At 36.2% G+C, this 14,411-nt stretch overlaps 1 non-coding gene across 1 annotated transcript; it reads left to right on the forward strand.

Annotated features, from left to right (window-relative positions):
- The first annotated feature begins 1,480 nt into the window (after positions 1 to 1,480).
- LOC141688190 (small nucleolar RNA R71) lies at positions 1,481 to 1,587 on the forward strand. The gene has a single exon (XR_012561650.1). It is a non-coding gene; the product is annotated as a small nucleolar RNA R71 (small nucleolar RNA).
- Positions 1,588 to 14,411: the final 12,824 nt, after the last annotated feature.

Consider the following 14,411-nt stretch of genomic DNA (forward strand, 5'->3'; position numbering starts at 1 on the left):
CTTTTGAAGTTCACCTAAACCTAATTCTTGGTAGACAGAATACGGAAGAAGATTCACACTAGCACCTAAGTCAAGTAAAGCTTTGTTAACAAAAGTGTTGCCTATGACACAAGAAATAGTAGGACAACCGGGGTCCTTATATTTCACGGGAATTTCATTTGAGAGAATCAAACTAACTTGAGATGTCAAAAAGGCTTTCTTAGAAACATAAGTGGTTCGTTTATAAGTACACAACTCTTTTAGAAACTTAGCATACGAAGGAATTTATTGAATGGCATCTAAAAGAGGAATGTTGACCTTAACTTGCTTGAAAACTTCTAAGATCTTGTCTACTTGAGCCGATTGTTTGTTTGAAATAAGTCATTGAGGATACAGAGCTTTCGGCGTAAAGACTCTTTCGTTAGACAAATCAGGGCTAGGTTTCAAAGGTGGTGCAATCGAGTGAGGTGTTTCGCTAGACTCGAAATTCTCTGGTTGCTTCGAGTGATCTAGACTCGGACTCAAAGGTGAGGGATTAGGTTTCGAACTCGAATTCTCTTCTTCGTTAGCATCAACACCAACTCGATTTCTTACTTGATTTCCCGAGCGTAGAGAGATGACGGCGTTCACATCATGAGGTCTTTGATTAAGCGGAAATTTAGGATTCACCTCGGGTTGACTTGGAAACTTGTTCTTCTCGCGCTCACAAATCGTGTTAGCTAATTGACTTATTTGAACCTCTAACTTAGATATGGCTTGGGCATTGGAATTCAATAATTGCCTATCTTGGGTCATGGTTTGTATGAAGGCTTGTTGAGATTGAGTCAAATTAGTTTGAGATTTTAGCAAAGCCTCAATACTCTTTTCTAAGGAATTAAGTCTCTTATCAGAATCATTAAACCCGGGAGGATTCAAGGGTGCTTGAATTGGGTTTGGATAAGGATTTTGACTAGAAGTGGGGTAAGAGTTTGGATTAGGCTTTTGAAAAGTGGGTTGAGGAGATTGGTAGTTTTGGCCTTGGGGCCATGAAAAATTCGGGTGGTTCTTCCACCCGGGATTGTATGTGGGTGCAAAAGGGTCATTCCTAGGTCGAGGTTGAAATATAGCATTCACTTGCTCAAACTCTTGAAAGTTTTGAGGTCCATGACTATTAGAGTTATAGTTCGCACACATAGACGCTTGGGAGGGGGCATTAGTGGTTTCTAAAGCTTCTAATCTTCTAGTAAGAGTAGCTAACTTCGCTTCGGTTGCTATAGAATTACCCACTAAATGCAAGCCTTTGTTAGTTAATGAACCGAGTGTTTCATTATTCTTACTAGGCTCCCTATTCGGCTCCCTAGTAGACTCCCACAACATGGTCTTTTCTGCTAGTTCCTCGAAAAACTCCCATCCCTGATCCTCGTCTTTTTCCATGAATTTGCCTTGACACATAGACTCTAACAACGCGGTTGTAGAACTATCTAAGACCTCGTAAACAATCTTACAAAGTCTCCACTTTTCTATTCCATGGTGGGGATATTGGGACAAAATATTTTTAAATCTATCAAAATATTTCCAAAAAGACTCGTTTTCCTTTTGATGAAATTGATTAATCTCATTTGTAAGTCTCGTAGTCTTATGATTTGGAAAATATTTTTTTAGAAAAATGACTACGAATCCATCCCAAGTTGAAATAGAATTAACCGGTAGGCTATATAACCATTTTTTAGCATTTTCTTTAAGAGCGAAATTGATTAGTCTAAGCCTAATGGAATCCTCAGTCAATTGCTGGAGTTTTTGTAAGGCACAAACCTCCTCGAATTCATGAATAAAAAGATACGGATCCTCACCTTCGCTCCCGGTAAATTTAGGTAACATGCTAATATGATGACCTTTAATTTCAAAATTATTACCATTAACCGGTGGAAGAGTAATACAAGAAGGTTGGGCTGAACGGGCGGGGTAATAACGATCCTTAAGAGATACTGCCATGTTTACTACGGGTTCAAGAATTTCTACGGGTTCGGATTCCGATGAGGAAGTACGCTCAATTGGTCTCACTAACCTAGATGAATTATCTCTAATCCACGTAGTACGCATAAACAGGATAGGAATCAAGTAGCAAATAAGTGCACGAATTTAAAACACGTAAAAGAAAGGGTGAAAAATCGAAAGAAAAATTCTAAATCTAGGGTTCCCTAAAAATTCTAGACTTGCTCCTAACAAAAAGATATTACTAAAAGTCACAAAACTAAAAGCATTCTATCTGATTGGCCAGGTAGGTGCAAGCATTGCCAAGAGGCTAAACACCAGCCTAGTCACCAATCTAAATGGCCAGGTAAGCTTTCGCTAGCCTAGACACCAAAGAATGAATACTTAGAGAATTGTTCGTTTCAGGTTTTCTTCCTAGTTGAGCGTGAAGTCCTAGGGGCTAATGTCTACTTAATTTTATTAAAAAGGCTATGGTATGCAAAATGATGGGTTTAATGGTTGTGGGCCAAGGAAAGAGTGATGAAACCCCTCCCCTTATCTTGTGATGTGGTTTTGCCCTTAAAGTTTATTTAAATGATGCAACACACAACGAGATATAAAAGCGATAAACAATTATGGATGCTTACACTACGTGTCCTAAACTAAAGAAAAGAAGAAATTTAACGCACCTTGGGTCCTCCAGCAATCACCACAATTTATAAGGTACGAAAAATTAAAAACAAGAAAATAAAATCTAAGATGATGTGCTCCTAGGTGAACAAATGCATGATGCAACAACTATGTATTTAACTAACTAATTTTTTTTGTATTTTTTTTTTTGTATTTTCAATTTTTTTGTGATTTTTTTACTAGTGAAAAATACGAAAAGAGAGAGATAGGGGTTACCCAAGCAAGCTTCCAAAAATTCCTTCGAGTCTCGGCAATTTTTGGAGTTCCAACGAGTTTTCCAAATCTTCAATTTTCTAAAAAAAATATAAACAAAGAGAACAAGTACAACTAATTCGAAAAATTAAAAATTAAGGCACAAAAAATAATTATAGTCCCCGGCAGCGGCTCCAAAAACTTGATGTACCAAGAATAAACATTTTAATTTGCATGCGCACAATCCATCGTTTTTATAATTTAGATTCGTTCCGCAGAGACTAAATATTTTTCGCAATTACTTAATTTTAATTTAGGCGAACTAGAACAATTAATTTTGAGAGAGAGAATTTATTTTAACCAAAAAAATATTAACTACAAATTAATATGAGCATACGATGTTAATTAAAGAGAAAAATATTGAGGCTAGAACTAAATACATCTAATAAATGAGTGACTAATGATTAATTAACTAATAATGCAAATAATGATGAGAAGAATTAATTTTAGCTAATAGTGATAAACTACAAGTTTACGCATGGAAGGTAGTTTGATCCAAAACATTAAACGGGCCAAGGAAAATGTAAATGGGCCGAGAATGAATTTGGGTTTGGGGCCAGCAAAACAAAATCAACAACAAAAAAAAAACTACGTAACTACACTTACAAATGGAGAATTTAATTATCTTTAATTTATTACCATTAAAGTATTAAGCTAATATTAATGACATACTTAATTAACACTAACTAACACTAATATTATATTAATAACATGTAGGCTAGCAAGACTTAGAAAAGAAACAAACAGACCTTACCCACTTCTATTGTAGTAAAACAGGACATTAATCTAATGATAATGAAAATTAAATGAACTATAAATATCATGCTAAACAAAAAAAATGATAAATTAAAGCTAACTAATTGTTGAGTAAAAACATGGACAGAGGCATAAAAACATGGCAATGATAACTATTGTTAAATTTATTTATATTACTAGATATTTAATTTTTGGAAGAAAAAGGAATGAAAAATAATGAAAAGAAAGTAATAATTTAACATAAAAATGAATCAAACAATGAGCACAGTGACATGACCGAAACTATAAGCAATAAGAATTAATAATAAAAACATAATAAGTCTTCAGGCGACAACAGATGTGATGATCGGGATATAGGGAAATAAAAAGAACACCAGCCCAAAACAAGTTTGAGCCAGAATGACTTTGTTAGAAAGGAAAACTAAATTACCAGCGGCTGATATGGAACAAAATAGTGACAGAAATATTAACTTAGAATCAAAATTACAACAGAAATAAAACCCTCAAACACAAATCGAGCTTGTGTTGGAGTAAGCTTCCGAAGTAAATAAAGAGGTGCCGGAAAATGTAGATCTAGCCGGAAAATTTCAAATAAAATCTAGTACATTAAACCAACAATAAAACTATATTTAGAGGGCTCCTTTCAATCCATAAGCAATATTCATTTTCTTGTAGTTAGTAAAAGATTTCATAGCCAAAATATAAATTGAAGAACAAGATGTAAAAAAAAAAGATGAAAGCTTGAATTGATATATAAAAGAGTGCTTACAAAAATTATGAGCTACTACAATAGAAAGTAAACTATATCTAGAAATTGAAAAGAGGTAAAACTACTAAATTTAAGGTAGACAAAGATAAAGCTAAGGTCGTTAATACAAGGGGGAATAAGGGGTATTTATAGCTAAAAAGTAGGGTTTAGGGTAGAGTTGGGTGAATCTTGGCCATCCAAGTGAGGGGTGTGTTTTGTTGATCTTGACCCTTGATTTCCACCAACTCTTTCTTTTGGCTTTTTCTTTAAGTTGCTTTGTGAAATTGTATTTCTTCCATTTTTGCCCTTTTCTCCTTTTTTTTCTTCACATTTCTCATTTTTCCAAATATCTACAAAATGATGAGAATGCAACAAATTAATTTATTTAAATATGAAATCAAGCAATAAATAGGTATGAAATTAAGTAAAAATATGAGATTATCATAAGGCTCAAGAATTGATGATTCAGTCTTGCTCTTGAATGAAGATTTCCTTTGTTTAGCCTTCTGACAAGAATCACAAAGCCCATCAGGAGCAAATACTGACTTTGCCAGTCCTTTCACAAGATCTTTCTTGACCAGATCATTTATATTGTTGAAATTTAAATGAGAGAGTTTCTTGTGCCATTTCCAGCTTTCTTTAATTGATGCTCTACTCATCAGACAGATTGCAGAACCATCAGTACTTGTTGAAAGCTTGGCTTCATTAATGTTACCATGCCTGTAACCTTGCAGAACAACTTTGCCTGTAGATTTACTTACAACTTCACAGTGTTCTTCAAAGAAATCCACATGATAACCTCTGTCACAGATTTGACTAACACTCAGCAGATTGTGTTTAAGTCCTGAGACCAGAGCTACTTCTTTAATGATGACATTCCCAAGATTGATATTGCCATATCCCAATGTTTTTCCAATGTTGCCATCTCCATAAGAAACACTTGGGCCAGCCTTCTCCACAAAGTCTGATAGCAGGGCTTTATTTCCAGTCATATGTCCTGAACATCCACTATCCAGAACTAGGATGTTTTTCCTGTTGCCCTGCAATCACAATGACCACTAATGATTAGTTTTAAGGACCCAGACTTGCTTGGATCCTGTGGCCTTATTAAGTTTGTTAACATTTGCAGCGGATTTAGCATCAGAGTTTATGTTAACATTTTTCTTATCAGCATTTACACTATCTGACTTTGTATCAGAACTTATACTAGAAGGAACAATGCTAACTTTCTTTAAAGAAGGTTTTAATTGATAATAATCATAGTACAAACTATGATATTCCTTACAAGTATAAATGGAATGCCATAAACTACCACAATGAAAACAAGGATTTTGTGGCTTATATCTAACAGACTGACTCTTAACTCCTGACTTTGAAGGTAAGGAGTTTATGTTCTTATTCTGACTGCAAAAAGAAGCTAGATGGTTAGAACTTCCACAGTTATGACACGTTTTTCTAGGAGCATCAGGAACAGGCTTATAATCATTGCTTTTATTCACACCTTCCTTTCCATTCCTATTTTTCCTAGGTGATTTTACCTTGTTTGCATTCTTAACTTCTTTCAACTTATGCTTAAGCTGCTTCTTTGTCATTAAGCCTACGTTTACTTCAATTGTCTTTTCCTGTTTTAGTTTGTCAGAAGTTAATTCCTTTTTAACTTCTGATTTCTCAATATCAGACTTTACAGCTACAAACTTAACAGGTTTTAACTTTGATTTTTGTTTAACAAGTATAGGCTTAATTTCTACAGTTCCTTTATCATTCTTATCATCTCCATAACCTAAGCCCTCTTTCCAGTTTTCACTACTTAACAAATTCTGAGTTGTTCTGCCAGAGTTAGTCCAAGTCCTGATAATCTCTCTTTCCTTCTCTAACTCAGTTTTTAGAGATTCATTCATTTTAAGTAATTCATCCCTAACATAGAAAACATCATCTCTATCTTTCTGAGTTTAATGGAACATGACTAACTCTTTTTCTAAATAATCATTCCTTTTTTTACAAGCAAGATTTTTAGAAGTTAATCTTTCACATGTTAAAGTTTGATCTCTATAGCTAATGAACATGGTTTTAAGATATCTTCTCAACTCATTAATATCATCAATATGAAAGGCATAAGTAGTTTGAGGTACCTTTAACTCAGCAGCTTCAGAACTGCTTTCAGCACTTTCCATATCAGCATTTGCCATCAAGGCATAATTCTCCTCACTTTCAGAATCTGAGGTATCTGTCCAGTTTTTCTTCTTTGTGATAAGAGCCTTGCCTTTGTCACTCTTCACTTTCTTGCAATCAGGAGATATGTGGCCTTTCTTACCACAATTGTAGCATTTGACATTTGTGTAATCTCCTCTGTCAGACTTCCCTCCTTTGCCTTCAGATTTTCTGAAATTCTTCTTATCAGAACTTGCACCTTTCCTGGAAAACTTCTTTCCCTTCCTGAACTTCCTGTATGCAATCTTTGTGATTCATTTCACCATAAGAGCACACAACTTCATCATCTCTTCATCAGCATCCGTCTCAGGAAAGCTTTCAGATTCTGAGTCATCATCACTATCAGAACTTGATGACTCAGTATCAGACTTTGTGATGAGCGCTTTTCCATTGCCTTTCCTTGAGGTAGCTGCCTTGGAGGATTCTTCTTCAGCCTTAAGAGCAACTATCCTTGACTTTCCTCCTTTCCTCTTGCTTCTTTGTTCCATCTCAAGTTCATGAGTCTTGAGCATCCCATAAATTTCATCAAGAGTCGTTTCATCAAGATTATAATTTTCTCTTATAGTTGTTGCCTTCAAATCCCAGCTTTCAGGAAGAGCTAACAAGAATTTAAGGTTTGAATATTTAAGATCATACTCCTTATCAACCAGTGACAAATCGTTCAAGAGTTTGACAAATCTATCATATAAATCAGTCAATGACTCATTAGCCTTTGAGTCAAAGTGTTCATACTCTTGAGTGAGTATTGTCTTCCTGTTCTTCTTAATCGAATCAGTTCCCTGACACCTTGTTTCCAAGGCATCCCATATCTCCTTTGCAGTCTTGCAGTTAATTACTCTATTTGACATTACATTATCAATGGCACTATGCAGTGAGTGTCGTACCTTAGCATCCTTAGCAATTGAAGCGATATCTTCAGCAGTGTAGTCGCTCTTCTTCTTTGGTACTGACTTTGCTGCTTCACCTACAACTGCAACAGCGAGCTTGGTTGGTTTGTGAGGCCCTTCATTGATTCTGTCAAGATAATCTGGATCAGTTGCTTCCAGAAACATGGTCATCCTCACCTTCCATACGGGATATTCAGATGGCTTCAGAAGGGGAACTCTAATAGTCTCATATCGACTATGGATTTGTGTCTTTGGAGGTTCTTCAGTTTTGGTGGGCTTAGTTGGAGTTTCTACTTCAGACATGATTGTTTTTGGATCTTAAAATGTCTGTGTGTTAACAGATAGGCTCTGATACCACTTGTTAGGTCACACACACTGTAGAGGGAGGGTGAATACAGTGTATAACACAATCAAATCGAATTCTAATAACGTAAGTAACAGAAAACAGACTTTATTCATATCAATAAACTCTGTTACAGTATGGAACTGTCCTCTCTCAGTGATGAACAAATATCACGAGAGCTGCTAGGATTACAATGAATAATATTCTCGATAATGATAACACTGATAGTGTAAACCCTATGTCTGTGTTTATATACTACATAGTTACAAGATAATCACTAATTGATATGGAATATAATTCTGCTTCCTAAAATATATCAATCAGATATCTTTTCTTCCAAGTATTCTATTCTTCATAGAATTCCTTCTTCATGCATATCTCTTCTTACGTTTGTCTCTATCTTCTCTTTCTTTAATCAGCCGCCTTCTTTATCTGAATGTTTCCTTTAAGTCATGATATTATCTTCTGATAAATATCTCCTGAACCTTAAGTACTGATGACTTAAATTCTGACTTCAGTATAAGTGCTGATTTCAGTTAAGTACTGATTTGTCCTGTTTAACTAAGATCTGAAAACTAAACATAAATCATATTAGTCATGACATTATCAAATATATCTAACATAGAGTTATCATCTTTTAGGTCTCATTATTATGATCTTATCACAATCCATAAAAAGCTTTACTCTAAACTGTGGTATATCTTATTTAAACATTTAAATAGATAGAGCCCGCAATAAAAACAAAACGAGTCTTTTATTAATATCAATGAAATCAAAACAAATTACATAAAAGTTATTCCTAAATCCTCATACATGATTGGACTTAGGACATATCTCTTTCAGATAGGGGTCTAGTGCTCAAATCATTTATGTCGGGGCAACAACTTCTTTTGTTCAACTCTCGTCTCCGTCTTTTTCCTGGAAAATTGAAGTCGGGGTGGTCAAGGCCATTTGTTATCAAACTGTGTTTCCGTATTGAGCGGTGGAAATTTTTGAGAATGATCTAGGCCAGGCATTCAAGGTGAATGGACATCATTTGAAGCATTACTATGGTGATACGGTAAACCGTGAGGTGGTTAGTGCCGTTTTATTGTCAACTTGATCTCGGAATTCTACGTCAAGCTAGCGACGTAAACCAAGCGCTTCTTGGGAGGCAACCCATATTTGTTGTACATTAGTAGTTGAGAAAAGAAGATAGAAGGAAGAAAAACCAAAGGAAAATACAAAAAATAAAAAACATGGCATTTTTTCCAGAAGCACGGCGCGCCCGTGCTGTGAAGCGGGGCGGCCGTACTGAAATGACATGAGGTACGCGCGCCCACATTGCGAAGTGGGGCGGTCGCGCTGAAATAGCAGGAAGTGAGCGTGCCTGCGCTCCCAGACGGGGCGACCGTGCTGGTGCCCAGAAAAAAAATAGAAAAACAGAAAATCGGATAAATAAAGGGGATATACACAACAGTTATACAATCTACTTCTACCCCATTTCTAGCCCTCAAAATACACCTCATTACTCCCACTAAACCCACAATCATATCCTACTTCTATTATAACCCTAATTCTAATTCTCTATATATACTTGCACCTACATACATCCATCTCCATCTTACTTTTATTCTCTCAAACCTTAAATCTTTCTACATACCTCTCTTATCTCACTTAATCAATTCCAATGGCACCAAAGAGAGCCCGCACTCAAGTAAGCAGCAGCACTAACCCCACCACTACCGATTCTTCAAGTGTTTGGGGTACGAGGCCACGATTTCTTATTCCGAAGGCTGAAGTAGAGAATACAAGGTTGTTGTCTAAGAAGATAGCGAAGGAGAGGGGTTTTCTACCTTCAGGTAAGGATGGTAAGCTTCTTGAGATGATCTTGGAGATGGGATGGGTTTCGTTTTGTGAGGCACCCGTGGCTGTGCCTATGAGTATCGTTCGCGAGTTCTATGCGAACGCAAAAACTGATAAGAATGGGTATTCGGTCGTGCGTGGGTTGACAGTGGATTACAACCCGGAGGCTATTCACAGGGTTATCAACCAGCCTGAGAGATAGCCTACTCAGGAGGAGTGGGTTAATAAGATGGGGGGGACTTTGATTTAGATTTGATTGTGGCTATGCTGTGTATCCTGAAGACTAAATGGAAGTTTAAATGGGGATCGAACGAGTATCTCAATTTCCCTGCTTCATTCATGCACAGGTTTTCTCGTGCTTGGAATGCTTTTATTTGTGCGAATATCATGCCTTCTTCTCATGTGCATGATGTGACTTTGGATCGTGCAAAGTTGTTGTGGGGGATTTTGCAGGGAGTTTATGTGGATCTCGGTTCTGTTATTCATCAGGGTATTTTGCCATTTTTGCATGGAGGCACTACGGGGTCTATCCCTTATGCCTCGATTGTGACCAAGCTTTGTGTTGCGGTGGGTGTTCATTGGCCCGCACACGAGCAGCTTTAGTTATCGAGCGCCCCCATCGACAGTTCCATGATCTTGATCATGCAGGAGTGGTATGGTGGGAAGGCTGACGAGAAAGGAATTGGGTACACCTATGATCATTTGTCGGGTGGCCAGCCAGCCGATCAGACGTATGCTAGTGGTTCAACTCAGGAACGCAGAACAACATGAAGATATCAGATTGGTGAGGCTACTTCTTCGCTAAAGCAGCCGCAGGAAGCAGAGGATAGTTGTGGTTTGGGCTCGACGCAGTATAGGCATTTGACGGGGCAGATGGATGCGATGTATGAGTCGTATAGCATGTTTGCGCAGGATCTGACTCAAGTATTGGGTACAGCTTTTCGAGCCACGGGGGTTGACATTCAGTGGCCAGTTTTTGGAGAGGATTCTGTGTATCCGCTCCTGACACTCCACCCACGGAGGGTGATGATAATTCTTCTTTCGAGTAGGTATGCCTTGATTCCTTGCTATTATCTTCACTGAGGGAAGTGAAATTTTTAAGTTTGGGGGTGGTAGTTAAGGAATATTTGTGTGTGAGTCCATATAGATGCATATTCATGATAGTTAGTTCATATAGTTTGCATATTTTTCGTGTAGTTATTTGTTTTTGTTTGCATATTTATTATCATATAGTTGCACTAACATTATATCATGATCCTTTAGGTTGTTTTCTGATTATTTTGTGATGTTGGTTTGAGTGTAGTGATGTCGTATAGAGGAATGTGAACTCCTAACGAATTGATTTGAATGCTAGAAACAAGAAATTTTTTACTAAGTCTTATAGGTTGCTTGAGTGCTAGATCATGATCATGACTTGTTTGTTTGTCGAGGTTTAATCACTTGTTTATGTCTAGAATTTATGTTATTCTCTTAGTGGCGAAATAACATGGATTTTTAAAATTGGAGAAAAATATTGGATATCAATGCTAATTGTGGCTAGGCGTCAATGGCTAGTAGCCGGCTGATATTTATATGAGTAGTCTAGGGTTGAGCGAGATGGAGCGAAACGCACTCGTTCTAAACATGATGAAAAAAAGAAAAAAGGAAAAAAATATATGTGTTGTGCATAATTGATCACGAGTTGGCTCTTTAATAATCAAGTTATTAAGTCTCAGGGGACTTTGTGCCTAGTGACCTAAGGCTTTTATAGTCTGGGATCCGCTAACCTAACGCTCGCTACATGGGTATTATTGCATAAGTCTTTTGTGGACCTCACTCATTGCACGATCAAATAAGCATGTTTGTGTTTTTTATGTGTTATCAATAAAAGCATGAATCCTTGTATAACTCTGATAAAATTGAAGTGTTATCAGTCATTTTGAGTTTATCATTTATTCTATTCATAACCTTGTGATTATCTTGACGAGAGGTGAGTTACGATTATTGATCTACTTTCGAGAGTATATCTGTTAAGAAATTGCACACACATACGTTTCTGGCTTGTGAGTTGATTTGTGGGATTTGATTGAACTTCGTGCGAATAATTGCATTCTTTGAGATATTTCTTATTGATTGGTTTAGTTATTCTGAGGGGATCATTGTATTCATGTTAGTTGCATTCATGCATTTTTATTTCTTGTTTTTTATTCTGTTATGCTTGAGGACAAGCATCGATTCAAGTTTGGGGGTGTGATAAGTGGCATTTATATCCACTTAGAATTCTTCATAAAGGCTCGAATTGGTGTTTTGTTCTCAAGTTGTTTGTGTTTTTATGTGTTTTCGTAGTGTTTTGCATTTCAGGGAATATTCGAAACAAAGAATGGAGTTTATATTGTTTTATGCTTAAAAGTGTGTTAGGATGGAGCCTCGGTCGAGTGCTCGAAAGAAACCAGCAAGTGAATTCAAGAAAACAGAAAAAAATTCAGAAATTCCAGAAGCTCAGGGCGGCCGCACTACTTTTGGGAGCGGTCACACTCATTTAACAGAAACTCAGGGCGGCCGCGTTGTAGTTGGGGGCAGCCACGCTAGGTTGATTTTTCAGAATCCTGATTCTAATGGAAGATTGATTTTCTGGACTACTGCTCTAATTGGCTGGTATTTAAAGACTTTAAAAAGACGTTTTTCATATATGAGAGCAAGGAGAGAGCAGCAGGAAGACCTAATAGCATAATACAACGAAGGAGAAGAAGATCTCATTTTTACTTGTGATTCTTTGCTTTGTTTGAACCTAATATACTTGTTAATATACTTTTGATTATTATTTAGTTTATAAAGACCTAGTTTTTATAACATGCTTTCATTGGAACCCATGATGACAATGAGTTTGGTTATGAACTAATCGTTGTCGTGGGGTTCTAACGGATTTACTTATAGATTTTTATAGCTAATTTATTTGAATATCTTGGTGTGTGGCGATTTTATGATATCCTAGTATTGGTTGTGCTTATTCGTCTTATGAGCGTCGCGAACTTATAAGATAATGTGTTAATCTCTATTGAAGCGACAGTGAATATAGAAATTTAGAACTTGCCATGCTAGCTTAGGTTCAGGTGTAATCATTATGGATGATTCATAGGTATTTTTGACCATCTTACTTTCCCTATGTAATCACGATATATAACTTGTGCATTAAACCTATATATTGTCAAATTCTATAGACATATAGGGTCTCAACATAATTGGTGTATATTCAGCTTTTATCTCTTTTGTGGATGTCTGGTAGTAAGGTATTCGTACAACGAAAGTCAGCATGTACTCGTTTCGTGTTATCTGATTAGTTATCATCACCATTGCATGATAGGGTTGAAAATAATGACTTTGAATGAAGTATTAAATGAAGTTAGAATCCTATGTTTGTCTCATATAGTTAATTCAACCGTAATTCTCTTAGTTAATGTTAATTAATATAATCTCTTAGTTAAATCAAAACTTAATTTGTTATTGTCTTAGCATTGAGCGATAGCCATACCATTGTTGCATAAGTGCATAACCTTAAGTTAACTAAAAAGAGTCTATGTGGGAACGAACTAGAAAGTATTATATATTACTTGCGAACGTGTATACTTGCGTGTAATTTTAGCGCATGTTTTCGCCCTAACAGTGTCATCAAGGTCTACCTCAACATGTAGTATCTTACCAACTTAATGTTGTTTATGAGTGGTTAGCATAGTTTTAGGAACCATGTCACTTGATTTTGGCAACATTTGAGAAATGGATTTAAGTGTTTCATCTTTAATAAGAAATTTGAGATCGAAGATTTGTAATTTTAGATTGAGTGTTGATAACTTTCTTTGAGAGATAAAGAAAGTTTCAAAGAATATGTCATGTTCAATAATATCAGTCTTTTGAAACATAGATATATAAAGACATTTTTATAAACAAGAACACTCAAAGATCATAATTCTCATGAGATCAAAATTAAACCTTTTATCAATTGCTTCTGTGATATTGGTTGCTTCCTGCAATGTTGTGCTCAATCTGTATTATAGTGAACATATGTAACTCAACCAGAGATTAGTGGTACACATGCACTATGAAATATTTGTTGTAATTAAACATGCAGTACTGATTGAAATATGAACAGTCTTAATAAGCTAAGCACAATCAATACCATTCATTCAACTACAAAATTAAGGAAAGTAATAGATTTTTCATTAATATTAAGAAGATGAGTACAAGATGTAGAATTTTAAGTTAAAATCCTAACTTAATATAAACTACTCATTCTTCTTCTTCTTCGCAGCCTTCTCAGCCGTCATCGCCTGGCGATGATAAATTCCCGAGATTATTGTTGAAAGAGAAATTATGTTCTCTTGCAGCTTGAGAGCCTGAATCCTACGCCTCTCAGCCTCTTGGGCTCGGCGTTCCTCCTCAAAAATGGTCTCCAGTTGAAAGAACTGGAGATCAATTTGCTATTAAAAGGAAAGTTCCTCATAGATTGATGTTGGAATGCCATGAGGAGTAAATATTTGGTTGTTAATCTTGACTCTAATTCCCCAAGGGTCATAATAGATACGTCCCTCATCGAACTTGAAAGCGAGATAGTAAACCCCACCCTCAGTGCGAGTGTAAAATTGGTTTTGGTTCATGGTGATGATTTAGAGGAGACGAAGAGTTGTGTATGAGAAAGGATTGAGTTGTTTTGGAAGTTGAGGGTATGTATTTATAGGAAACAGAAATAAAAACTAAAAAGACTCTTTGATTTACCATGTAA

This window comes from Apium graveolens, chromosome 9 (assembly GCF_009905375.1).
Source record: "Apium graveolens cultivar Ventura chromosome 9, ASM990537v1, whole genome shotgun sequence".
Lineage (NCBI taxonomy): Eukaryota > Viridiplantae > Streptophyta > Magnoliopsida > Apiales > Apiaceae > Apium > Apium graveolens.